The following is a 25,113-nucleotide window of genomic DNA, read 5'->3' as shown; positions in this document are numbered from 1 at the left end:
TATGTGCCACCACAATTTTAGTCATCTCTGCAGGCTTTGACCTGGGTAGGATCCAGAATCAATGTGTGGGCTGTCCAAGCCAGCATGTTATTGAAAAGCTGCCATTAAGTAACTCATTCTTAATGAACTGGAGAGCAGTGTTGGTATTTCTCAGAATTAAAGAGATAATGCTTGTCCTTTGTTGTTGTATTGTGAGTGTGATTTGTAGCCCACTGCCCCCAGAGACACCTTGCAGAGCTCTGCTGGACTGGTATTTCACTCAGGAAGGCTTGAAGGGAATAGCTAATTCTCTGTTGGTATTGCTCACCACTTACTTGTGTGTATGATGTTTTTCTGCAGTTCCTATCTGGGCAAGACTAGGACTGACTTAAAGGTCTTCTTGTCTTAGTCAGAGCAGTATAATGGAGCACAGAGGAGGTTCTTGGCTTGCAAAGATATAAAGCACTGTACAAACGAATGGCTTTTATGACTATTTTTGTTGTGCTATATCTGTCATTTGAGCAGACTTGCTGTAGCTTCAGGAACAAAGAGTGTTGCTAGGTTTCTTATAAATGCACCCACTAACATAGACCTTGGGACTGCCTTGCTGATAGCTCTCCCCCTGTTCCTGGCTGGAGCCACTTAGTGGAGGACTGTGAGGACTGTGCTGGAAAATGTCTGTTCAAATAACCATAACGCAGCTACACGTGCTGAGAGCTGAGAGCTGGAGACCAGAGGTGATGCAGAAATCTGAATCTTTTTCTAAATGGTTGCTGCTTGACAAATTTCTTAGTGGATTACTGAACCAGCGCTGAACATCCTTTGCTGGTGCTGCCATTACACAGCTCTAACAGAACACTCAAAACCCCAGCTCCAAAGTACAGTACTGTATCTGTTCCTTTATTTAATTCTATGAAATAGACTATACTGGTAAATTCAAGACATTAAAGAGGAATGGAAGACAAACAGATGCAAATTCAATCTGGTTTAGTGTTTTTTTCCATATTGGTTTTGTGATAACTTCTGCTTGACACACGGGCTTCTGTTTGATCTGTCATGTCTGGGAAGGCATTTTAAGTACAAAACAAGTTGAAAATAATTCCAAATGGCTGGAGGACTGACAATGTAGTTCTGCATCAGAATTTTACATTAGTTTGCCTGTTTTAATTGGAAAGGAAGTTTAAGGATATTTGCTAAAAATAATAATTGCTAAACCTAAATCAAGAATTCTGTTCCTGATCTTAGGAGAAAGTTGCACTTTTCAGTGAAGGTTAGATTTTATTTTGTTTTTTCCCCCATTGTTAATGGAATTGGTCTCACTTATGAACAGCTGTTGAAATAATGAAGTATGCTACTGAAATTGTACTTGTAGTTGTTTTGTTTCCTTGAAAGTCCCAAGCCGATTTAAAAGTAAAAACCAAAACCGAAAGCCCCCGGAGGATGAAGTAGGCAGCTTGCACAATAGAAGTTGCAAATGGGAAAAAAAATAATCTTGCGCTTGGGGTACATGTTAATGCACTGAATTCTGATAAACTTATGTCCTTTTGGAAGGGGTGGTCCAGGCTTTCCCCATCTGCTTATTTGATGGTTGTTTCAGGGTCTTTCACCTGGGAATAGTGGCAGGATGGGTGCATAAAGTGTAAACTGCAGTGCACAGCACATGCACTTGTTTTGTCTTCTTAAAGATAGAAGGCATCTTTTACAGGTTTTTCTTAGTTCAGATAATCAAATATTTCATGATGGCTTGTGTTGCAGTACAGGTTCTGAAGCATTTGGAAAAACTATCCTATAGTTAACTTTAAGAGGTTGTGCTGAGATTTGGTTTTGGAGATGTTTTACTACCCGAATTTTATCCTTTTTTAAGTGACTCTGCCTCATGAATGGAGGTAGCATATTTTGCATTGGCTGCCTACAGCCATGTTCCTTGCTGAGCCGAAGGCAGAGTTGCTTATCAGTGAGTCTTTAATTTTCTGATGTATGTAGCTTAGTATTACAAGTCAAGTCTGCACAGGCTGATGGTTTGTCTTAACTGCCATTCTGAAAATGTTAGCCTCAGTATCTTGACTCATCAGTCAGCTTTGGGATTTACAATGAGGGAAGCTTACTCTGCAGTTTAGATGAATAGCTCTAGCAGTCCCATCACCTGGAAGTTAGAGAGGGGCTGTTGTACTGTGAAGGAGCTGTCCCAATTCAAGCTTTTGTTGTCAAAGATTTTTAGCTTGGACAGATTTGACACACTCATGTTAGGTTTACTGTTCTGGTAGCTGAGTGTGATGAAGGACCTTTGCTGTGCCCCACTCCCAGTTTATAATACTGGTGAGACTTGGCAGGGTCTGATGAGGCACAGGACCTTTACCAGTGCCGAGCGTGTTCCCGCACTGCTTCCCTGTGCAGCAGCAGCAGCAGCAGGCTCCCTGTGCTGTGGCTCTGCAGAACGGGAGTGCGGGGACAATCTGTTCAGTGCTGACAGTACCGCCTGTACTGGCATCCAGAGCAGAGGGAGGAGGCAGCTGTGATTCAAATCCCAGCGGGCTGAAGAACGGAAGGGAAGGCGATGATGCTAGGCTGGGACACAGAGGGCAGGCTCTCGGTGGAGAGGAACAAAGACTGTCAAAGCCAGAGGCTGTTTAAGAGAAAAAGGGGCTGCACAGGGACCAGCACAAGTAGAGGTAAGAGGAGTTGATTTATAAGCAGCAATGAATAACAAAAGGAGGTTCTGAGGATAGGAAAAATGCAAATAATTGCTTGTTTGGGTTAAAAAAGTTCTGGATGGCCTAGACAATTCTTCTAGAAAAGTATTGCAGTTTGATACTGCTGAGGTTTTGTGGTTGGTGCTCTCAATGGAAGGTTCTCTTTTTCAGGATTATCATTCTCTAACTCGTTAGCTATTTAGGACTTGAATTAGTTAACTCTGAACAAGAGTATTTTATCTGTATATTTAGTTTAATTTTGTTTGTTTTACTAGCTGCTACTTCTTTGAAGAGAGATTACCTGTGTCCTTCAAATGCCTGTGGTATTTTCAAGTGGAATCATTTTTCTGTAAGTGGATGTCTTTTCTATGAACATAAAATTCAAACCATGAATTAGTGGAATGCATTAATAGGAATGTGTGTGTGAAGAGAAGTCTGGAATGTTTAAAAACTGGGTGCTTTTTGTACATAGTATGGTTTTCATGATTCATAATTGAGAATAATGATCGATGCTCAGGGGAAGCTACTTTTTTTTTCCTCTGGTCATTTGAAATGAATAGTATACTTCTATTATAAGCTTAGACAGTGATGATAAAAGCAGTACTTGTCTCTGTCAGCATTTGTGAAAAACAAGTCTCTGGAGATTTCTGAATGTTTTATTTAATGATGAGAGTAGTAAATCTGTCCTGTGTAGTGTCTGGATGAGCTGTCTTGTATCAAAACATTATTAATTGATTTTTATACTTTACAGCTGTGTTTTGGGAATAAGTACTGGAATGAAAGCCAAAAACTCCACTCTGGATTTTAAGAAGCATACTGGAAAAGAGTTAAGGGATTGATTTAGTTTTCTGGTTTAGAAATGTTGAGGAGGAGGAAAAAGGAGGGACTTCAGCTACCTATTAACTTTGTTTGCCAGCAGTCTCAAATTAGTTAGATCATCACAGGGGTATGGTTGTCCATTACTGTGCAAATATCTTGGTTTATGAAGATAGGCATCCAGTGAGGCCTTTATTTTCACTTCAATCTGTTATTAACATTCAATTGTGGAAGTAGGGATTTACTGGGATTGCTGAACTGTGGATTTGTTTTTTGAGATAAGAATATGGTGAAGGCTAGTTGTCAGCTTTTCTAGAAATAGGATTTTTACATTCTGGACACATTCTATACACTTACCAATTCCTTAAACATTATGTTTTGTCTCTTTTCTGAAACTCATAGTGTAATGTCAGTTGGTACAGTATGGATAAGGACTATGTATGTTTGTAATGAGGCTTGCTTTAGTTCAAGAGATTGCGAGTGTTAATTTAGAAACACATTTTCAGGGAAATAAGCAACTTCACAAAGAGCTATGCAGCAAGAATTTGGGGGATAAGGTGACCCTTATGTGTATTTTGCCCTCACAAGAGGATATTCCTTTGAAGGTTCTAAAGCAGGTTAATTTCAGTTTAGTTGAGCCATGTGTTTTCTATATGCTTGGGTTATATTTGCCTTTTCTCCTTCTACTTGGAAGACATACGTGCATTCTTGAAGTCTTTAGGATATAGTAAAGTTTGTTCTCCTGGTTTGGGAGCTGAGTGTGTCTGTAATGTGAGGAGATGACTGTAGGCCAGAAATAGAGAAGGTGGGGATGGAGATGGGAGGGTTCAGCCTCCCTGAGCTGGCAATGGTCAGCTGCCAGCTGGGCTGAAGCTGTAATGTTAAACTGCATCTCTGGGCTCAGAGATGTCAATGTCTGTTTTGTCCATCACCAGACTGGACAGATCCATGGGGAGGCCTTTAGATGGCTTGAGAGTAGAGACACATACAGACTGCTCTTTGCAGTGCAGAAGCATATGAAAATCTAGGTGAAGTCAGCTGTTCATTCCCCTGCTGTAAAATAATGCTAAAATCCTGTGGTGCAGCACATCTTAGGGGACTATTCAGATAAAGTATTGAATTCCTGGACTTGTAGCTATTAAAAGTGAGAGTTGTGTCTAGTACCATAATAATTTCCTTTTGCATGCATGTATTGTGATGTATGTATATCCTGTTTCCCCAGTTTCTATATTCTCAGGAGGACCCTTCCTGCTAGGACTCCTCTGTGGTCTCTTGAAAATGGTAGTGTTTATCTGTAAAAACAGCAGTTCCTTTCTGAGGGGATGGGCCTGCTGTGGGCACATGCAGCATGAACTGGAGAAAAGGTTTTTCCCTTTTCACCTTTTCAAGCAAGGTTCTAGCTTGCTTCTTTCTGAAAGCCAGAAAAGCCACAGTGAGACAAGGGAAGCGGCAGACAAGAAGGGCTGAAGTCTGGAAGGAGTCTGGAGTTGGGTTAGACACAATGGCTGCTTCAGCTGGCATTACAGGGATTGAGGTGGGGAGAAAAACGGGTGCAGAAGGCTCTTGGCCTGTTAAAATGGGAGGGATTATGGGGCTGGGGGTCACAAGTCGGTAACAGCCCTGCAGCCACTGTGCTGTGCCAGGCAAGACAAGCCTGGCTGGGAAGGCGTTGGGAACTGCAGTGGCAATGGACTGAAACATCTGTGGTTGTGTACTGCTTTTGTTCTTACCTTTCAGTAATGACTTCTACCCAGTTGTGTTCTGGTACATGTGCTAATCTTTGAAGAATTGTGTGAATGAGCGTTTCTTTTAAGGAATAGTGGATGTTGTTTCTACTAAATTTCATTCAGGAAAAAAAGTGAAGAAATGTTTGTCTAATAGGAAGGATTTCCATCTACTATAATGGAACTATATAGGAAAAAAAATTGAGAAGTTTGTGGAGCACCTATAGTTAAAAACTGCATCTAGGTGGCCTCTAAAAATCAGAATCATTTGCGCACTACTTGAAACAGGAGAAAAATGGATTATCTGTACCAATAATTCTTTGAGAGGGAACTGTCCTATGGTTATGGAAGCACGTGTAAGAAATTTGTACTCATATCTATGGTAATATAAAAAGGCCATCTCTAACTTCTATTGCTTTCTATAGAATTCAGATTTTAAAATTCTCATCAGGCTTTTATTGGTATATAGAATGAATGACAAATACAGATTGCATAAACCTTCATTGGTGAAACCTACAAAAAAATAGAAGCACTCAACACAAATCCTTTGACCTCTTGTCCCATGTGAAGAAAAACCCACATGTGCCATAAGGGACAGAAAAGTTGAAGCCTTAATTATTGGCTTAATTGCTTATATTTTTATAAAGAGTCTTCACAGTATTTCTATTGTCTGGTTTTCGGGTGTATAACTCTAGGAAATAATTTATGTGAAGGATTTTGAACAGGAGATGATTTTACAGAAGATTTTTTTGAAACTGCATTCAACAAAAACTGCGAGCTTTTTTTTTCTTCCACCTTCTTTATGTAACATCTGTAGTTACTTGTACCAAAGCTATTTTGTTTTCCCAGTTATAAATCTTACCATCAGTTTCATCTAATCATCCAGTTACAGTTAGTTTTTAAAAAAATGTAGGAATTTGAAGGTATTTTTGTAACAAATAATATATAGATATTCATCTGAAACAACAGCCAGTAAAAATTGCTACTATAAGGATTATTTTGATAAGATCTTTTTCCCAATCAGCATCCTTATATCAAACACTCAAAGCAGGGGTCAGTAAGAACATTTGCACCTCCTTGATGCTTAGCAGCAGCATTTTAAATTGTTAAAGAAAGCAATTTCATTATTGTATTATGACAGTCAGGTTTGCAGTCAGATTTGAAGTAGGTATAACCAAATATTCCTGTTCTATGGATATTTTCATATATTATCACTGTAAAATCATTTCTTATTTATGAAGGACTACTGACTGTCAGTGTCTTTCAGGTGCCTGTCAACATTTCACCATAGGTCTTTTCATGTGTACACATTAAAAATTACCATATCCATAGGGAAAATATTTTAATTGGAGAGCTTCTTTTAAATTTTTTATGAGTAAAAATGTAGCCGTAAAAGGCTTTGTTCTTGAAAATTACAAATGCAGTAAGATGTAGGCTAAATTCACCTGAGCAGTATTTATATTTTAACTGTGATATAAAACATATGTAAAATTTACCCTTTGAGACTAGTGCAAATTTGAGACAAAACAGGAATTCTCAAAAGCAAGTTGACACAACTTGTGTCAGTGTAAGTGTGTTTTAACTGAGAATGAATTTGGTCTGTGCAAGAGAAGAACCTCTGAAAGCCTTACGGAAAAAAAAAAGAAGAGAAAAGTCAATCCCATTAACATACAATGATCTGTATACTAAATGGAAGGGTAATATAAATGAGGGTGATGTTGCTTTTTATTTGTTTGGTATTGCCGTATGGATTTTTGTTTTGATTTTATTTTTAAGACTTAAGCATTGCCTGAAAGAACATGCTGCATACTTCTTGTTTTTCTCCCTTTTGCAGATGTTTATTTTCCTTGATTACATCTAGAGGGCTTCCTTGTGTCCTAGGTAACTTAAGAACTCTGGTAGACAGTGTCAGTTTGAAAACGTTTTTATGGGGGGAGAATGTAGTCTGCTATCAGAAAGGTGCTTGGCTTCAAAGGGGAGTCTGTGATGGTTGCGGGGCTTTTTATTTTTTTTTCTTACAACTGCACTGAACTCTTGAAATCTGCAATCACAGCTTTTGCATTTTCACAATAGTTCCCTCTTTATGAATTTCAGTAAAATCTTCTAGTTTGGATGTATTAAGATTGTTTACTTTGTTTTAAAGCTCACTTGGAATTCTTTCCCTAATTCTTTCCCTTTCAGAAATGTGGCATTGTTAGGCCCATTTTTCTAATATCATTCAATAATTCAATTTAATGCAGGTGTATTTAGATCAATACAGAAATCTGTAGGGAGCCAGTTGGTTTGAAATAAGTATTGTCTTCAGCTTGCATAGATGCAGTGCTGTGTGTCCATGCTGTGAAATGTCAAATCATAAATCCACTGTGGAAAATGCTTAAGAATATCTAGTGTCTTTTTTCCTACAATTTAGAAAATGAGATCAGTCCTGAAGTAAAAATATTCCTGGTAAATAACAGGATAAATTGAAAAGTGTCTTAATCTTGCATAAGGGTATTCATGTGTGGGAATGACAGTGGTTTTAAACTAAGTCAGTACAGCATGATTTCATATATTCAATTGCTGTCATTTGTGTGTATTGAACTCACTTCCCCCCAAGGTACTTTGAGATAATATTTCAATTTGTTTTTTCTATGTCAACTTTTCCATGTTTAAGAGTATCTTTGAGTATTTTTCTATTAATGAAACAAATTAATGGATTCCAGCCAAATATTATCTTTGTTCTGTTCCTTCCCCTCCATGTGCACCCCATCACACGTGCACAAAGGCATTGCTTAGCTTCATACAGTAGAATGGATTTTTGTTATAGCTGGGGTGTTTTAACTTACATGTGCAGTAGGAAAGTTATTCTTGAGTGGTAAATGATTCTGTGAACGATTCTTTTTAACTGGCACCCTGATGAGTTGCCACTTTCAACACAGACTCTAGCTCTCCTTAGTGTGTCAGGTAACCAGATGATGGGGAGGCTGACTTAAATCAGTCACATCTAGTTATTCAGGAGTTGAGAGTACACTCTAGAGTGACAGTCATATAAAAGTTAAGCATTTGACAGCTTACTAGTTGTGTTAGAAGTAGGTTTAAAAGAGAATGGTTTTATTGGGAGAATGATGGTTGGCAGAGTACTGGACTGAAAAGGAAAATGGCAGTGGGATAGGAAAGTAACTTTTAATGTTGTATTTCAGGCTCTATTAATATACAGTCTACAATCAATAGATCTATAAATAATTTCCAAAATCATGGTAAAATTTACTTTTTTTTAAGAAGAACAGATAAGTGGGGTTAAATACTATGAAAGGCTTGAGCCCACTTTCCCCTCTGAAGTGCAGAAATTTTTATGAATTAACAAATGCAAGAAGTTCTGTGCACTTTTCTGTGATGCAGTTTAATGTTCATGTTCTGTTTCCAGAGGGTAGAGGTGATGGGTATGAAAGGGGCTTTCCTTTCTCCATCTTGGAAATCTGCAACATAAAAATGTGTTTGAGACTTAAGCTTTCCTTTCTACGAATTTTCTTGAGTTTTTTTTTTTCATTAAATTCTCCACATACAAGAAATCAGCACTTCTGTCTTGTTAATTTAAAGAAAGTTAAGATTAATGTAAAATGCTTGAAGTACTGGATTTGCTGTAGAGGCATGGACTGGGAAAAGGCCTCTCATTTTGACTAGTTGCTGTTAGCAGTTTAATCCTGCTTTTGAGCTAGGCTGAGGAACATCCTTTTGTCTTCACAGAGAATGCCCCAGTAACCAGCTTCCTTTTTCCTTTGGCCTCCAGCAGGTGACTCAATTTAAGGATGTGTATTAGCTCTTTCCCTGTCACTGTTTCTACATGGAAAGGGAAATTTTCATTTATGTTGTTTCAATAGTGGTACTTCCTGGCGACATAATAAGCTTGATCATGCACATTTTCAGAATGTAGGCTCATCAGAAGTTCCCATGACTCATGAATGTAGAACTTTTCATCCAGTTAAATTTTTTTCCAACAGATTATTAAAAAAAAAACCATAAAACATACAGGCATATACTACTGGAAGTTCCCTTTTTTTACCACTTAAGCTTGAAATATATCTGTAGAAGGAGGGACATTACTCACTTAAGGAAGTGTACTTACTTTCATATGTTACTCCTGCCTTATTGGTCAGTATCAGTCTCACTCACATCCTCTTCTTGTGCAGATTAATTATTTCAAGCTGTCTTCTCCATCTGTTACCAGATTTGGGAATGCAGCTTTCCACAGCTCACGTGTGCATTTTTAACCTCACTTAAAACATATAGGCAAAAAACCCCCCAACCCTAACCCTTTTAAGGCTTTTTATTTCCTTTGTCTCCATTGTTTTGTTTGTTTTACTGGTGTGTACAATGATCTTATCAGAAAGTTATACTGAAAATGAACTCTTACTTTCATGTGAATATGCTGACTTCTTTCACTTCCACAAATTTCACTGTACAGCTGGAACAGCTGTGCTTCACTAGTTTAACATGGAAAAGGACTCATTATCTTGATCTCTGTGTTTCTGGAGTTAAGTCATATTTGCATCTGGTGGTGTTTGTGGAAGCCAGTTTTTCTTAGTACAGAGACCATAGAAAGTGCATTGTATGAAATCTTCAAGGATATTTTTTCAGTGTCATATACCAGATGGCTTTGAGACCTATTTAGCTATGTGTTTTTGTTAATCTTGCTTTGCTGCTTCAGACCTCAAAACTTAATTTCCCCACCTGCTGATAAATATAGGGTCATAGGAATTGCCATATTGGGTCAGACCATCTGTTCTTTAATTAGGAGTAGTAACAGATGCTTGGGATGATGATGCAAAAAAAAATAATCTAGGATAGACAGTTATGACAGTAATATACTCTGGGGTGTATCTCAGATCCTGTTAGTTTGACTTGTGTCAAGACTCAAAGACTTTGGTATTGATTCTAGCTCTTTGTTATTCAAATATTTTTTGTTACAATGTAATTTTATCTTCTGTTCTTCATTTTAGTGTTGCTAAACTTTTGTCCCATATCCCTTAACAGTATGTTCCCTAGGTAGAGGTATGAAGAGGCAGCCCTTTTTGTTGATGGTCAGCTTGTCAGCTTTCATTTGGCTGAACATAATCTCTTCTTCTTATGGTATTCTGGGGAAGAAGTTCTTCTCTTCCTTTGTGTGCTGTTTTCTATCTTGGCAAGGCAGGGAAAATCTTAGTCTTCTTGATTTTCCCCTTCATATTGATATTTCCATGTTGCTTGTTATTCTTGGGATGTTTCTCTGTAAGGCTTTTAACTAAAGGGCAGTTACTGGATGATTCCAATTTCTCACCGTGTTTCTACTGAGAAAACACTATTAGTTCCTGGGAGAGAGGACTTCTATGCCTTTGAAAACGTGTAAGTCTTAGGAAATATCTTCAGAATTTTAGTTTTAAATTGAGTTGTAATGGTGAAGATGGCTTTGTAAGGGAAATGTTGGCTAAACCCGAAACATTACTGCTGGCAATTATGTGGCTGGGGCAGAGCCCCTTTTGGGGGGCTCAGAGGATGTCTATACTTCCCTAGGTAGTCTTACATCCAAAATGAGAAGCAGCACTTTCCTTTTTTTCTTATAGCAACTAGAATAGTACTTAAAAGATTCCCAAACTGGGGTGGTCAAATGTTGGGTTTTGGTAGTAGCAGCAGCTGCCTTATCTGAACAGCAATTCCCAAGCCAGGGGTTGTGGCTGCTACAGCTGGGCATGGAACACAGTAGAAACCTGTTGGGTTTTTTTGGTATTTTGTGCTGATGAAGAGCACTTGGTATAGAAACCAGCTGATATATATCAAGATTAAAAGTACCTCTGCAAAAGGGGTTTTAAGTCACTTCATTCTTACCATAGTTTTGCAGGAGGATTACTTCTTAGTTGAGTATTGCTTGGGTCTTGCCAGCCTTCTTAAATTGCTTACAATATTCTGCATAGGTGGTTAGAAAACTCATGAAACCTCAAGGTGAGTGCACGTTAGTAGTGAAGAAGTGGATAGGATTTGGGTGAGTGGCTGAGAAGGCAAGTAGGAAATTTAATGGTGGGGAGAGAGAGCTCCTTGTGAGATAGATTAGTGAGGAGAAATGAAGTGTTGAACCCTATCCTAGCAAGGGAATGCAGTTGTTTTTCTAACCTGCTTCTAAGCATTAGAGCCAGCCGTCTTTGTTTTGCTGTGCTCAGGTTTCCAAGGAGATGTGAGATATTTTTATGAAACTGAGAAATTGAGAAATCATGGGAAGAGGAATTTTAAATGCATGTCAAACCTGAAAATACAGTGGCAGGAAGAACCTGTGTAATGTGCAATATTTTAAGGATAAAACTGAAATGCTGTATGACTGAAATTGTCTTTTTTCACCAATGGTGATGACTTTAGTGTTTAACTGAGAGCTATTTTAGGATGATAAACAACATTCCTTTCATTTTTGACTGCTTGGAGGGGAGACCAAGTGCCTTGCATTGCTGTTTATTCCAAAGTCTGCAAGAATTCTTTACTCAGGATCAGAAACCCTGAAATGTTACTGAGAATTTTTTTGTTTAAAAAATCTGCATATCTAATTCTTGAGCTAGTTATTTGGATTGAGAGAGTTCAATTAATAGATTTTGCATATTGAGCAACTCGGGAATGTTCTGTGCCTAGAATGTTTACAGCAGTACAAGATTATATGAAATGCTCAGGTTAACTTTGTGAAGAAATTGGGGATCTTCAGTAGATAACAGCATGTGTGTTGTATATGATTGTTTTGCCTGTAAAAGGTACTCAGATTCAGACTTAGGCTTAGAAGTTCTTGGTAGTTGCAGGGAGTCCCTAGAAGCTGCTGGATGAGTGGGCTAATTTTGATAATTGTGAAGACATGCCTGTGTTTTGGGAAAGACCTCATGATTTAGTAATCAAGAAATGTACTTCTGTATTGGTGATGGCATCACAGCATTTGTTACAGGGTGTTTTAGTGCATCATTGTTAAAATTGGATAAATAGGATTGCAGCAGATTTAAAATCAAAGGTGAGACTGATTATCATTTGTGCTTATTGCAAATTACCTACTTGCTGCTGTATGGCCTGTTTGAACTTAACATTTATTCTAGTCATACATTGCTGTAGATCTGTTGTGGTTCTGGCTGATTTTCTATTTTTTCTGTTTATTTTAACCCTCTTGTTATTTCACTTTTATGCCCATGCTGTCACTAAATGTGCTGATCTGTTGTTACAGTGCTATTTGTGCACCTTTGGTGTGGAGGGCAGGTTGAATGGGGCAGGTAGGGCATGTAACAGGAGTTCATGGGAAATTTCACTATGAATCTCTGAAAATTCAGTAGAAGGATAAGCAGAAACTAAAAATACTACCATGTGGATGAGAATCTGAGGTGGAAGCCTTGGGGGGGGACCTGCAGTTCAGACTAGGTAATGTTGAGGGACAAATAGATATAAAGAACATGGGTAAAAAACATTGGTTCCAACTTCAGGATAACTAATGTTGTGACTTAATCAACAATGAACTCTGTCTCCTGGAAATCAGTCTTTCTCAGAACTACTCGTTTAGGGAAGCCAGCAACCCATAGCACTGGATCCCCAGCTGTGATAGTTCTTAGTATTTTTTTCCATAGGTCAATGAGGATTTTCTTTACAAGCTGGCAATAATGGGACTTCAAAAGGTGTATGGACATCTGATTTAATAAAGAAAAGCTCAACAAAGTATGAATTTTTTAGAATTTCACTAGGAAAAAAGCCAAAACAACAGAACCCCAAAATTCAGAGCACTGTCTTGAACTTTTTGGTAGAAGAGTCCTTTCTTTTTATATGCTTAAAATATATTTTCTAAAATGCTTTTAGTTGTCGTATCTCTTTGTGATGGTTTTCTGCTGATTTTTACTTTTAAGATAGTAGGTTTTGTTTTACTGAATATTCTAGGAAGGAGTCACCTACATTTACTTAATAACATGTCAAACCTTAATTTCATCCTGTCACCAGTGAAGATATTTGAACATTGATGTAAACAAGCAAGTGAGCTGAAAACATTGTGTTAATGAAAATATTTGTAATAAGTTTGAAAATACTGTTGTTATTGAGCAATCACAGAACACAATGAATTGCAGAAGTTTTGAAGACTGCAGAACTGTAAAGATATTTTTATTGCTGCAGAAAACCAGATTTCTTTATAAGCTATCACCAATTGTGATAAAAGATTTCTTTACAATAGATCACTGGTTTTTAGTTAAACATGCTGATTTATTAAAGTAGCAGGCCTCTGAGCTGCTCTGGTGATTTGAGTTCTGTCTTTGCTTGAGTAACACATTCTTGAGATCAAGATAAGAGAAAGTGTAACTTCAGAAAGGGGCTGAAAATGCAAAAGCTTTGGGTTATAGTAACAAACATTACTGAAGGTTGCATTACCTGGTGTATAGGAGCAGTTAAGCTGTTTCTCATGAATGTAATGGCTTTAGGCTTAGGGGCTGGGTTTAGATGATGTATTAGGAGGAGATTCCGTCCTTGAGGGTAGCGGGGCACTGGGACAGGTTGCCCAGAGATGTTATGGGTGTTCCATTCTGGGAAGTGTTCGAGGCTGGATGGGGCTTTGAGCAAACTGGTCTTGTGGAACGTGTCTCTACCCAGTGGTGTTGGACTAGGCCATCTTTAAGGTCCCTTCCAACCCATTCAATGACTTTGGCTCTGTATGTGTGGAAAAGGTGAAAGTATGAAGGGTAAATTAAATAAGGGTCAACTAGTGAGAAGAATATAGGTTTTTTTTCTGTTGGCATCTGAATGCAGAGAGAGCTTCAGTGAACACTTCAAGTAATAGAGATATACTTTCCCAACTTTACTGTAGAGAGCAAAGTGAAGATGTTTTTTTTTTTTTTTTTTGGCAGTGAAACCTCAAAGCTAAAGAGGAATTTCAAAATGAAAATAAAATTATCATCTATCAGGAGAGATTCATTAGCTGCTATTCAGTACTGAAAACTGAGCAAAATTCTTGTGGCCAGCTAAATCAGTGTGAATGTGTTACATTTTTATTTTTTTTCCTTGCATGCGTAACGAAACATGTCTGAATAATTTTGATTTAGGCATGATTGCACTTGGTTAATGTCCACTTGTATTCAAAACTTTTCTGAAAGAAAATTATGCTTTTCTGAGAATCAATTTTATTTTAAGGAATGATAAACACAATTTTTCACATAGATGAGATGAGTTCTGTCTCTAGTTATCTCTCATACAAAACTGACACCAAGTTTCATTAAAGGCATGGTTTGCTGCTGTGAACATCTAACTTGTTAAATCTTGTGCAGACAGCTCTTCCTATATGTAGTTCTTTAATAATTTTATCCTTGAGGATGCTGCATAGGGAATCTTAAAATTGCACACATCTTAGCTAAGGGAAGGTCTTGATTATGGTGTGTATTTTGTTGTAAAGTCAGAAAAATTAGTGTCTATGGTAGGTTTAATAGTCGAAAATGTAGAGGTCTGTCTTCAGCAAAATGCTGTGCTCCCCTCAAAGGGTGTGTGTCAAGCAAATCTTCTGCCTTTTTTGCTCCTATGTGAGGGAGATTTCTGCTCTTGCCTGCATGTAGATGTCATACGGCTAAATGAAATTTGGTAGTCTTTTGCTACTTGTGTAGTAACACATCAGCAGCCTTGAAATGGGCCTGCACCTTCTGAGCTGCTGTCTCCTGTCTTTGTGAGTTTGCAGGCACAGGCTCACCTGCCCTCTGGTGTCAGAGCTGCAAGCAGGGAATGCAGTAGCATTCCCAGGTGTTTAACCTGAAGTTGGGAAGGTGGTTATGCACTCCCCAACAAAACAGGGTAGAAAGGAGGTGTCTCTGTAAATGGTAGGTTTAACATTCACAGCAGCTGTGACAGTATAAGCCTAATGCTTTTCCTTTCTCTTTTGTAAAAAACTGTGTGCCTTTGCATAAGATCTGTTGTCGTCTGAGAGAAGAGGGAAGGCAGCATTCTTTCCACCTAATTGTTTTATACTTTACATGGGGACTTCTGTTTTACATCCAGGAGCATTTCAAAGCCATGCTGATGCACTTCTCACCTCCAGCACTGTCATCTCTGAAATGCTGCCTGTGGATACAGATTCATACAATTGTTCATCAGAAGAGACTGCTAAGATAATTGATTCCAACTCAACCTAATACTACCAAGCTCATAAGTAAGCCACATCCCCAAATGGTTCATCTACACATCTTTTAAATACATCCATGGATGGTGACTCCACCACTTTCCTGGGCAGCCTGTTCCAATGCTTGTCAATCCTTTCAGGGGATAGTGTTTTTCCTAATATCCAGTCTAAGCAACTGGTACAACTTGAAGCCACTTCCTCTTGTCCTGTTGCTTGTTACTGTGGAAAAGAGACCAGCCCTGCACAAGTCCCCACTTTGCTACGACCTCCTTTGGGAGGTAGTTTTAGGTACTCAAGGAAATGCAGTGGTGTGAGTCAATTCTGTTAAAATTGCCAGTGAAAAAAACATTAAGTAATAGGACAGAGTCTTCTCGTGGTCTTGAATTTAGCCCTAACTGTGGGGGCACAGCATCTACATCTGCTTTTGTCCTTGAGACTTTCTGTTACTATGCAATGAAGAAACTGCCTTTATGGCACTCCATGTATAAGGTTACCTGTGCTGTTTGCATTATTCAGTTTGTAAAATGAGTGGATGTCTTTGGTGCTAATTAAACATCATCCTCCCAGGAACCAATTAACTGTAAGTAGAAACAGCAGAAGCATGATATGGTGTTGCATCCCAGGGAGGATGAAACATTTCCCTACTCAATGCTTCTTCCTTAGCTAACAAGTCATATTCATTTTATCAGTAGCATTTACATGTGAGAACTCCAAGCAGAAACCTCAGGGCGTTGTAGTGCTTAATGTATAATAAATACTATTTGCTTTTTTTAATGGTGAAATGAAAATACATTTTAAGCTTTTATCAAGAATCTTTGTAAACATTTTATGGAAATTTTAAACTCATCTTTAAAGTGTTTTTTAAGAGGTCTGGCAAAGAAAAGTTTTTTAGTAATGTCATCGCTCATCTAAAGGAGGAGAAATGGCTGCAGCTGAAAGCTGCTGACCACTTTCTTAATGGAATGGTTCTAAGAAGGAAACAAAAAGTTTTCTAATAGTACCAACCTTTGGCAGTTTGGGGAACTAAGTTAGTGATGCCAAATCCAGAAGGTAATTATATACAGGTCAAGACTGAGGCATATTGGTGGGTCTCAAAACCTTGTATTTGTGCAGTGGCTCCAGGAGTCTGTTTCCCATTAAGTTAATCAGATTCTTACAGCTTTTTACAGCTGTTTAACCTGCAAAGAGCTATTTTAACTGCACTGTGATATGCAAGAGGCATATCACATTTTGCTCTTATTAGTTCTCATCTTTACAACAAAATTAGGGAACTATTCGTTTCTTCCTTGAATTTTCAAAAAAAAAATTTCAATAAAATGTTGAATAAAAAGCCTTAAAAGCTATCCCTCGGCTATTTAGCATTCACCAATATCCTTTTTGCCATCAGGCCTTCATTTAATATGGTATCTCTAATATGAATAGACAGTGGAGAAAACATATCTCTTGATCTGCATCTATTCCCTTGTTAATCTGTAGAGAAATGTTAAAATCTGTATCTGTGTTTCTTTTTTTTTTTTTTTTTTTTTTTAAATGAAGGAGACAGTTGTTTGCCTATGGGGAAATGGCATTCTCATTTTCTGCTTTTAGCTCAGGGCTCAGGGCTATGCTGCTATTATGATTACTTAGTGTTAGCCCTGCATGTTGCACTGGTCAAAGTGTGTTTGCAGAACTTTTTAGTGCAGCTTTAAAGAAGCTTGCTGGAGAGCATGGCTCGTGTTTGAGGTTTTTTTAATTCCCCCTGCTGAAGACAGCACGTGCCTCAGGAGTGAGAGTTTGCAGCAATTGAAACAGTAGATTGTAGTGAACAAATTGCATTACTTCTGTAAAGTGAATAATCTGTGTAATGGATGGCACGTGTTATGTCACGGTGTTAAGGAAATCAATTCCAGCAGATGCGCAGCTGTCTACAGCCTCCAGCTGCTGCCTCCCTTATGCTTCACACCCAAGTGGCTTGGAAAGTATTTTTGTAACAGGAAAGGTGGATTTTGGTGTATTTTAGGCATCTTGGACTAAAAATAGCATTTGATGATTTGTGTATTGAGTTGCTTTAGAAATTGTTTGGTCTGAGTCAATTTCTAAATTGAACAGTAATACTAGACTCCAACCAGAAGTAACAATAAAAAAGATTTTTTTTTTCTTTACATCTAATAGTGCATTTTTCTGACACATAATCCTTTTATTAATATGGTTCCTCTGTATTCAGTAAAAACCCTACAAAAGTTATCATTGTTTTCAGAGTTCTGTGTGTGCAGTTTCCCTGTGGAGCTTAGATCGTTCAAAAAAGTTTTCTGCAAAATATTTTTTTTGCTTTCATTTAAAACAATTAAAGCTTCTTATTGACATTGAAATTCTCTTGTGAAATAACATTTGGCTATTTTAATATCTAATGAGCTCTTAGTTTGATACAGAGATGTCTTTAAAAAATGGTGTCCTGATTCTCTGTTACTGTCATTCTCATTGACGGTTGTGAGGAGCAGTGCAGTAAATACTTTAATTCCTGAAGACAAGTTCTTTAATAATAAATTAAATGATGGCTTTAATGATAATACTGCATAGGAAATTCTGCAAGGAAATTCAGTGCAGTAGTACTGATGTTAGAACTTGGTCTTTTCATGCAGTTCTTATGCACAGTAAAATTCACAGCACAGTGGAAGAATGAAAAGTGACAGTTGCTTGTTACAATTTAAATGGCATAATAAAAAATTACGATCCATGCGAGAACTTTTAATTGATCTTTTTATGCACAAATATAATCCTGACATACTGCCAAAATGAAGGTGTATATGAATGACATGACTAAGTTTTCTTGTTCATTTCATGGATTTATTTTTCAGACCCTTCTCCTTGAAGCAACACTTCTGTAGAAGGCTGAATTTTAAAGATGCTTACCAGATCTGGGGGATTCTCTTTTTACTTAAATGCTTACAGTAATTTTACAGTACTTCTAAATATGTATTTATTAGGTTCTTAAATTGGCTTTGCGCAGTAGATTTTATATATGGTGAAATCTGCCACCTTTTCCCCTTTTCTTAATATATTATTCATTACTTTGAAATCTTTGCCAATACCGTACTGTACTGAAATCATTGTACAGTGGTTGCTGTATGGTGATGTTCCTACCTCCTGGTGGAAGTGTTCTTTTAGTTGTCCAGTGGATTATGTAGGATATCTTTCTGCATGTAGATAATCTATCTAACAGCTACAAGAATATATCTACATAGATAATATCTGTGCAGAAGTAATTGTAGATATTATGTCTCTGGTAGTTATAACATAAATAGCTTTTTTCTGAAGGTTCTCAAATTGACATCTTCAATTATTAGATTTGCCACATGCCTAGTCTTTTCCCAGGAGTTGCAATAAGTGTCAGTATCTGGTGTGCAAAAAAATGGGATGTGACAAGAGTAATGTATAGAGAATACTTTTTTAAGTATTACTGCTATTACTGTGACATGTTCCTTTAACAAACAAGAATTTGAAAGCATGTCTGCTCAGACTGAAAGTTAGTCAACTAAAATGAGGTAGGAGAAGTTTTTGATGGTCTTGGTGATAGATGGTGTTGGTATCCCAGCTTTTAATGCTGATACATTAATGCAGAAGACTCTTTGTAATGAGCTGTCCATAAAATCTTTGCTTAAAGTATTGATGTGTTTGTCAGCTCACAAAGCTAGATGAGCATGCCAACATTTCTCACTTTGGGCTTTCAACTGGAGGAATCTTAGTTTTAAACAGAGCAGTGTATTTGAAGTTTTGATTACTTCACAGTTAACTCTCTTGATTTTATGATTTTGAGATGCAGATGCTGAAAATAACTGTAAGGCTCTATTTCTCTTCTGCTGTTCAAATCACTTGTGGAACTTCACAGCCACCCTGAATGTGTCTCAGTTTCCTATGGCCTCTCTTTTTCTGATGCATATGGATTGTTTTAGTGTAGCTCATGTTGCATGGAAAAGTATTGGAAGGCAGCTACAGCCAGAGTGCAGTATGTCACGTTGGCACGGAAGTAATGCTGTATCTGCTGAATAAATAGCCCCCCAGCTCATTTATCATTCTCTGCTGTGTGATAGCTATGTCTATTAGTTATAATAGAGGAAGTATTCCTGCTTAAGTCTGCTGCTTTGGATACACTTCTGCTCTGTTCTCTGTGTGTTATGGTGTCAATCCCATGTGCCCTTTACCATGGCTTTCTGCATTTCTCTCTGAAACTCTGCTTGTTTATGTTTTTTTTGTGCTTTATCTCCTGCTACTGCTCAGGAATTTTGCATGATGTAGAGTTATGTACCCTGATATTTGCTCACTCTTTGAATGGATTCAGCTGCCCACTTGGAACATCAGCTGAGATGATCTGTGGTGACTTTTCTTAAAAGGATTGTGTTGTGCTATGCTTGTATCTATGCATGTTTTGAAAAATCAGTAAACTACTGTATGATATACTGTGCTATATTTCAAGTGTTGGTCAAATAATTTTTGTTTTGTGCTCAGATTCTTTTTTTTATAATAATTATTGATGTAAACTGTTGGTAATTTGGTTAAAAACATTTGTACTGATGGATTTAAAAGCCATTTCTATTCCTGCCTTGCTGTGCTAAACATTAATACTGTTCTGAAAATAAGAATTTTTTATTTTTTTTAAATTACCAATACTGTAGTTTTGTCTGTGTAACTGCTTATTGATAAGAGATGATGTTAGTTTCAGAATCCTTGCACTGTATCAGATGAAAATATCCCCAAATCTACCAACGTGATGCAGGAATTCAGTGTGAGCTGGGTTGACAGGTCTTTGCAATGAGCAGAAAGGTATAGGGAGAGCCACAACCTGAGTTTTCTAAACAGGGTTGTTGCTACTCTTGATGTCCTAGGAAGACACCAATTATGAGTATTTTTATATACCTCAAATCAGCCTTTTCTTTGTCCCACTCATACTTCAATGTCCTTTGAGTTGGTGGTTTGTTGAAGTTTGATTTTGATCTGATATTCCAGTACCTATGAGTCTCAGAAATTTCATGGGAACTCCTGCAGCTCCACTTTCCCTCCAGGCTGGGAGGTGTTTGCCCTGTCACCTCCTCTCCTCAGGACTCTATTTTTGTATAGGAGGAGCTGTCAACTTCTCTGATGCCTCACAGGATCAGAGTGTCATTGCACAGCAGGATGAAGCATCCAGCTAACTCACTTTCCTTTCCAGTCAGTCAGAAGGTCTTCTATTAGAGCTGCTGGATTAATGAAACTGGTTTTAATTCAGAAGGATGACTTATGCGTTTATGGGGGCTCGTTGGTTCTTCTTTTGTGGTTTGAAGAAGTGTCCTTTGCTTTAAATGAATCACAGGAATTTTCTCCTTCTTTCCATCTACCAAGAATTTCTCTCATCTCTTTGATAAGCTTTAAGCATACTTGCATCCTACATTTCTGCCCTGGTGTAGAGAAGCCAGTTATGCAACTATTGCTTTATTAATAGAGCTTTAGAAAAATCTGTTGTTTAATCTCCTTAAAGCTTAAGGTTCTTGGAAACATATCTTTCTACAATCATCACAGGTAATACTTTTCCAGTATTTCATGAATAGAAATTAAATGACATGCCTAAATAAGATGTGTCTGCCCCAGGAAATCTGTTTTGTCATTTAGCAGACACTTCAGTCTCCATTTCAAAGATTTGGCTTGTCTTGGAAAAGACCTTCCTTATCTATTCTGCCAGCAAAGTAAATCAGCCTGGCTGTTTAATATGTGAGAATTAAAATAACATACTGAGTTTTTTTCTGATAACTAGGGAAACCTCTAGAGTCAATAAAAATTCATGTCTTGTTCAATATTTTGCATTTTTAACAGTCGAACAAAACAAATTTTGCTGATTTTTATTCAGTAAATTCATTACTAGTATTTGACTAACAAGTGTGGCTGAACTTAGACTTTTCCCAGCTTCTGCTGCATTAGGCTATGGACAGTTGACTTCATATTTGTATGAAGATATACTAGCAAATTAAGAAAATTCAGAGGTCACCTGGGAATTGTTGCTGAAATGTCTCTCAATCTAGTACAGGAATCCTTAGGACCTCTACTGAATATTTTTTTCCTTGACAAACATTTGTTTTTACCCTTGAGTGGTATAGTCTGTAGATCATTTAATGATCTTTTTAGAGTTGTATTGGTTTCTTGATCACTTAATAGGATAAAGTAAGATTCACTGAGGATAGCACTTAAGTAGGATTATCTCACTCCAATGGTTTCAGGGAAGCTATATGGCCCAGTTCAGAATTTAAATGGCTTAACTTTTTTTGCCAATGTTTTTTTGTATTAAGAAGTAGGTGATGATGATGGATCTGTCCCATCATTTCTAGTGTTTAAATGTTTCCCTAAAGAAAAAAACAGTTAAATAAAGAGCTGATGTTTGAAATGTGATTAAATGAAAAATTCAATCTCTTTCCCAGTGGTCGGGGAGGTAGTAAGATGTTTGTGTGTAATCTGGAACATATTGTCTGTAAGTGGACAGAGAGGATGCTATCTTCCATGATGCAGTGATGAGCAGAAACCATTTGGCATCATTTCTTGGTACACTGGTTTCTGAGAGCTTTGAAAACCACCTTAGTTCTTTGGAAATAACTGCTTTGTAAGGTTGTGCCTTTGGGGATATTGGGTCACTAGTAGAAATTTGGAAGAATGTTAAAAGTTATCAAGTAGCAGTTTGATAGAATGAGTAACATCCTTAGTAATTTGGAGGCTTTGCTTAATTTACCTTATTTAGTTTTGTGTGTGTAATTGCCTGGACCACCAAACTGGTATCAACAGTACCTTCCCTCCATCCTTCACTTATTTGTAGTCTAGCTGTGCTACCAAAAATACTCAAAATGCTAGCTTTTAAAAGGTATATTAGGTACTATCTGGCAGATCTAGAGGGGTATCCAGATTAATAGTTTTTGACAAAATTGGAGATAAATGTTATAAGTAGATATATGTCAATGGTGAAAGATTATCTGGCTTAACAGCTGAGACAGTGTTTGTAATCTTGTAAGTCCCAGAGGTGGAGAATGACTGATGCTTTCTGTTCTTCAGTTCTGGGTCCAATAGCACAAAATCTTGGCCAAAAGATTGTAAAACTGAAAAATATTTAGAAATGTATAAGTAAACCTTGCTCTCAGCACCTCACCTTAGTCACACCTGAGTCACTTTTCCTAAGTATCTCCTTGATAGATAATTAGCATCATAGTCAATGTAAATTGTGAGTGTATTTGTGATCTCAGAGTTTTGCAAAATGGCTCCCAGAATTTGTGCATTTTCCTTAGGATTAGGATTGGGTGTTGTTTTGCCACGATGTCACTGGGTTTGTTTTCACTGTGGTCTCCAAGACAGGCAGAAAAGGAAACTCTAGTAGTTTCTTCAGGAGCAGGAACAAATTCTCTTTGGTCATGTCACATTATCATTAAGTGCTGCTTTCAAAGGCCTGAAGAATAAATGCTTCTAGAGAAAAAGCACTTTTAAAATTCTGAGAATTTTTCATGCTTATCATCAGCTGAGATGGAGCTCTCAAGTACATTGCTGATGTGAGTGAACTTTGATTTTTACTGCAATTTTCTGTATTATGTAAAGCAAGACTGTAGATGAGCCTTCTATTAATAGTTGTCTCTTACTGTCATGCTTCAAGGTTGTATTTGTTACTAGCATTATTCTGAGCTACACTTGCTAAAGTGTCTTTAAGGGTCACAATTATGGATGCTGTCTTTTTCATTATCTACAGTGTGCAACATTATACTAATGTGTTTGGGAAGAAGTTGGCTGAAGCTGTACCTAAAGTGATGGGGCAGCATGAATTGCCTCAGCTGCAGATATGTTGTAACCTTTCTAACATCCTAGATAGATTTAAAGATGGTACATGCTGGAAATGCTTTTTCTTCCCCCTTCACTGATTTGTTATATAGTCTGTAAAGCACGTGCCAGGCACTAGGGTAAGCAGTTAAAATTTAGACATCACAAGTATTTTACTAATCAAATATTTTCCTTTTCATTTTTAATGTGTAAATTAAAAAAAAAAAAAAAAAGGGGTCTTTGAACCTAGACTATGTGCTTAAAACCTCATGTAGTAATTTATCATTTGGAAGATGCTGTTAGGGATGGGATCTTTTTTCACTTAGGCAGATTTTTCCAGTAAAGCAATCAAAAGCTTCAAGAAATAGCTTGCATTTACGCAAAAGGTCTCTCAAAAGTTGAAAAGTGTATCAGCAGATACAGTCTCTGTATTCTTGTTTCATGTTGTTCATACCATTAACCTGATTTCCCTTATGCAGAAAAATTGAGCAACTTTCTTCATATAACCATGCAGATGTATTTACTAGTAATTATCTAGTGAAAATGTTTCTGATAGTTGCTTTAGAGATACTGAAATTAAACCAGAAGACATCTACTTTCAGAGAAGGTCCCACCATACCCCTCTGCTATGGTTGTCACTTAAAACCATAAATTCTTGTCCCCATCAGTGAATTAATAAATACAGATATAGTCAAATCTTATTGACACTTTATTTTCAATAAAGTTTTCTCAAATTTTTCAAAACAGATTCTTTATTTGTGTCTTGTTAATTAGGTTTTTTGGTTTTCGTAGATATCAATTAAATTGGGATATATTTACCAAAACTTCTGAGAGCAGGGACACAGAAGGTGGTAAGAGAGGTCTTACTTGTCCCTCTTTATTTTCTGTGTAATCCTTCAAGAGAATAGTTTTGTCCTCTTTTAGCTATTCTAGAGTTTTTACGTTTTTCCAGCTGTGGGTTCCAGAGAAACTGCACAAGGAGATTACTAGGGATAGCAAGCAAATCTCTTTTCTTTAATGACAGATTTGAGAATTGAATGGTCTTATGGAACAGTTGATTTGAGTTGATTTTGGGCAACCTTATCCTCCTTATAGAAGATCCATTTTTTTGCTTCAGCTTCCTGCTTCAGTATCTCCAGTAGCATTTTAAAGTGGTTACCTCCGTTTTGGGGAGGAGTGGTAAGGGAAGGACAGAAGAGGGGAGGATGTGATGCTTGGAGCAGTGCTGCATCATATTCATTTGAATCTGCAATGGAGAGAAAAAAAATTATCTTCAGAATATACAGGATTTGCATTGAGATTCCCCCTTTCTTGTTTCTTCATGGATATTTAGTTTCCATAACAACACAAGGTAATTGTTAAATGCATGCTGGGGGCTGGGTTTGATTTTTTTTTTTTAATATTTTTTTTTTTTTGTTCTGCTACTTGCATTTGAAAGTATATTACATGCAGAGTAAAACAAAAGGAGCATAGGAGCAATGTAGTGATTCTGTTAAGGGCTTTTGTTCTTAAACTAAAATATTAAATAGAAAAGCATGGTATAATATTTGGGAATGGCATCTTGGTTTTATTACTTTGAAGGTAACTTGTGATGTAGTGTTTGTTAATGTGCAAATCTGGATCGAGGCTGAAGGAGGACATACAAATATCACGTCTGTTGTCTTTTAAAAAAGTTAAGTCTTAAGCCATTCAAGATGTTACTAGGGCTTACACAAATACAGCATTGTGATAAACTGCAGCTTGAATACTTACCTCAGTTGCAACTTGAATGCTTACCTGACTGTCTTCCAGCCAGTACTAAAAATTGCTGGTCTGAAATACCTACCCAAAAAACCATGATGAAATGGACTCTAAATTATATTGGTTTCTGGTGCATACTGTCCCCTTTTTTTAGTGTGTTAGGGCAGAAACTGCAAGTAACTGTCTTTAAGGACAGTGAGCATGTTGTTGCTGCTGAGGAGCACTGGTGTTAGTATGCTGAACTCTGTGTGGCACTGGCTGGTGAAGG

General features: G+C 37.4%; 1 protein-coding gene across 2 annotated transcripts in view; it reads left to right on the top strand.

Moving 5' to 3' along the window:
• The window catches only part of SIPA1L1 (signal induced proliferation associated 1 like 1), a 200,891-nt gene that overhangs the window by 78,043 nt on the left and 97,735 nt on the right, over positions 1-25,113 (top strand). Inside the window, exon 4 of one of the 2 annotated variants that reach the window (XM_056492556.1) lies at positions 2,945-3,018. The exons of the other annotated variant lie outside the window; for it this stretch is intronic. The gene's annotated coding sequence lies outside the window, so the exon portion shown is untranslated. The remainder of the gene's footprint in view (positions 1-2,944; positions 3,019-25,113) is intronic. 2 annotated transcript variants of the gene reach the window in all.

This window comes from Oenanthe melanoleuca, chromosome 5 (genome assembly GCF_029582105.1).
Source record: "Oenanthe melanoleuca isolate GR-GAL-2019-014 chromosome 5, OMel1.0, whole genome shotgun sequence".
Taxonomy (NCBI): Eukaryota; Metazoa; Chordata; class Aves; order Passeriformes; family Muscicapidae; genus Oenanthe; species Oenanthe melanoleuca.
The sequence above is the reverse complement of the archived record's forward strand: the minus strand, read 5'-3'. Positions and strand labels throughout refer to the sequence as shown.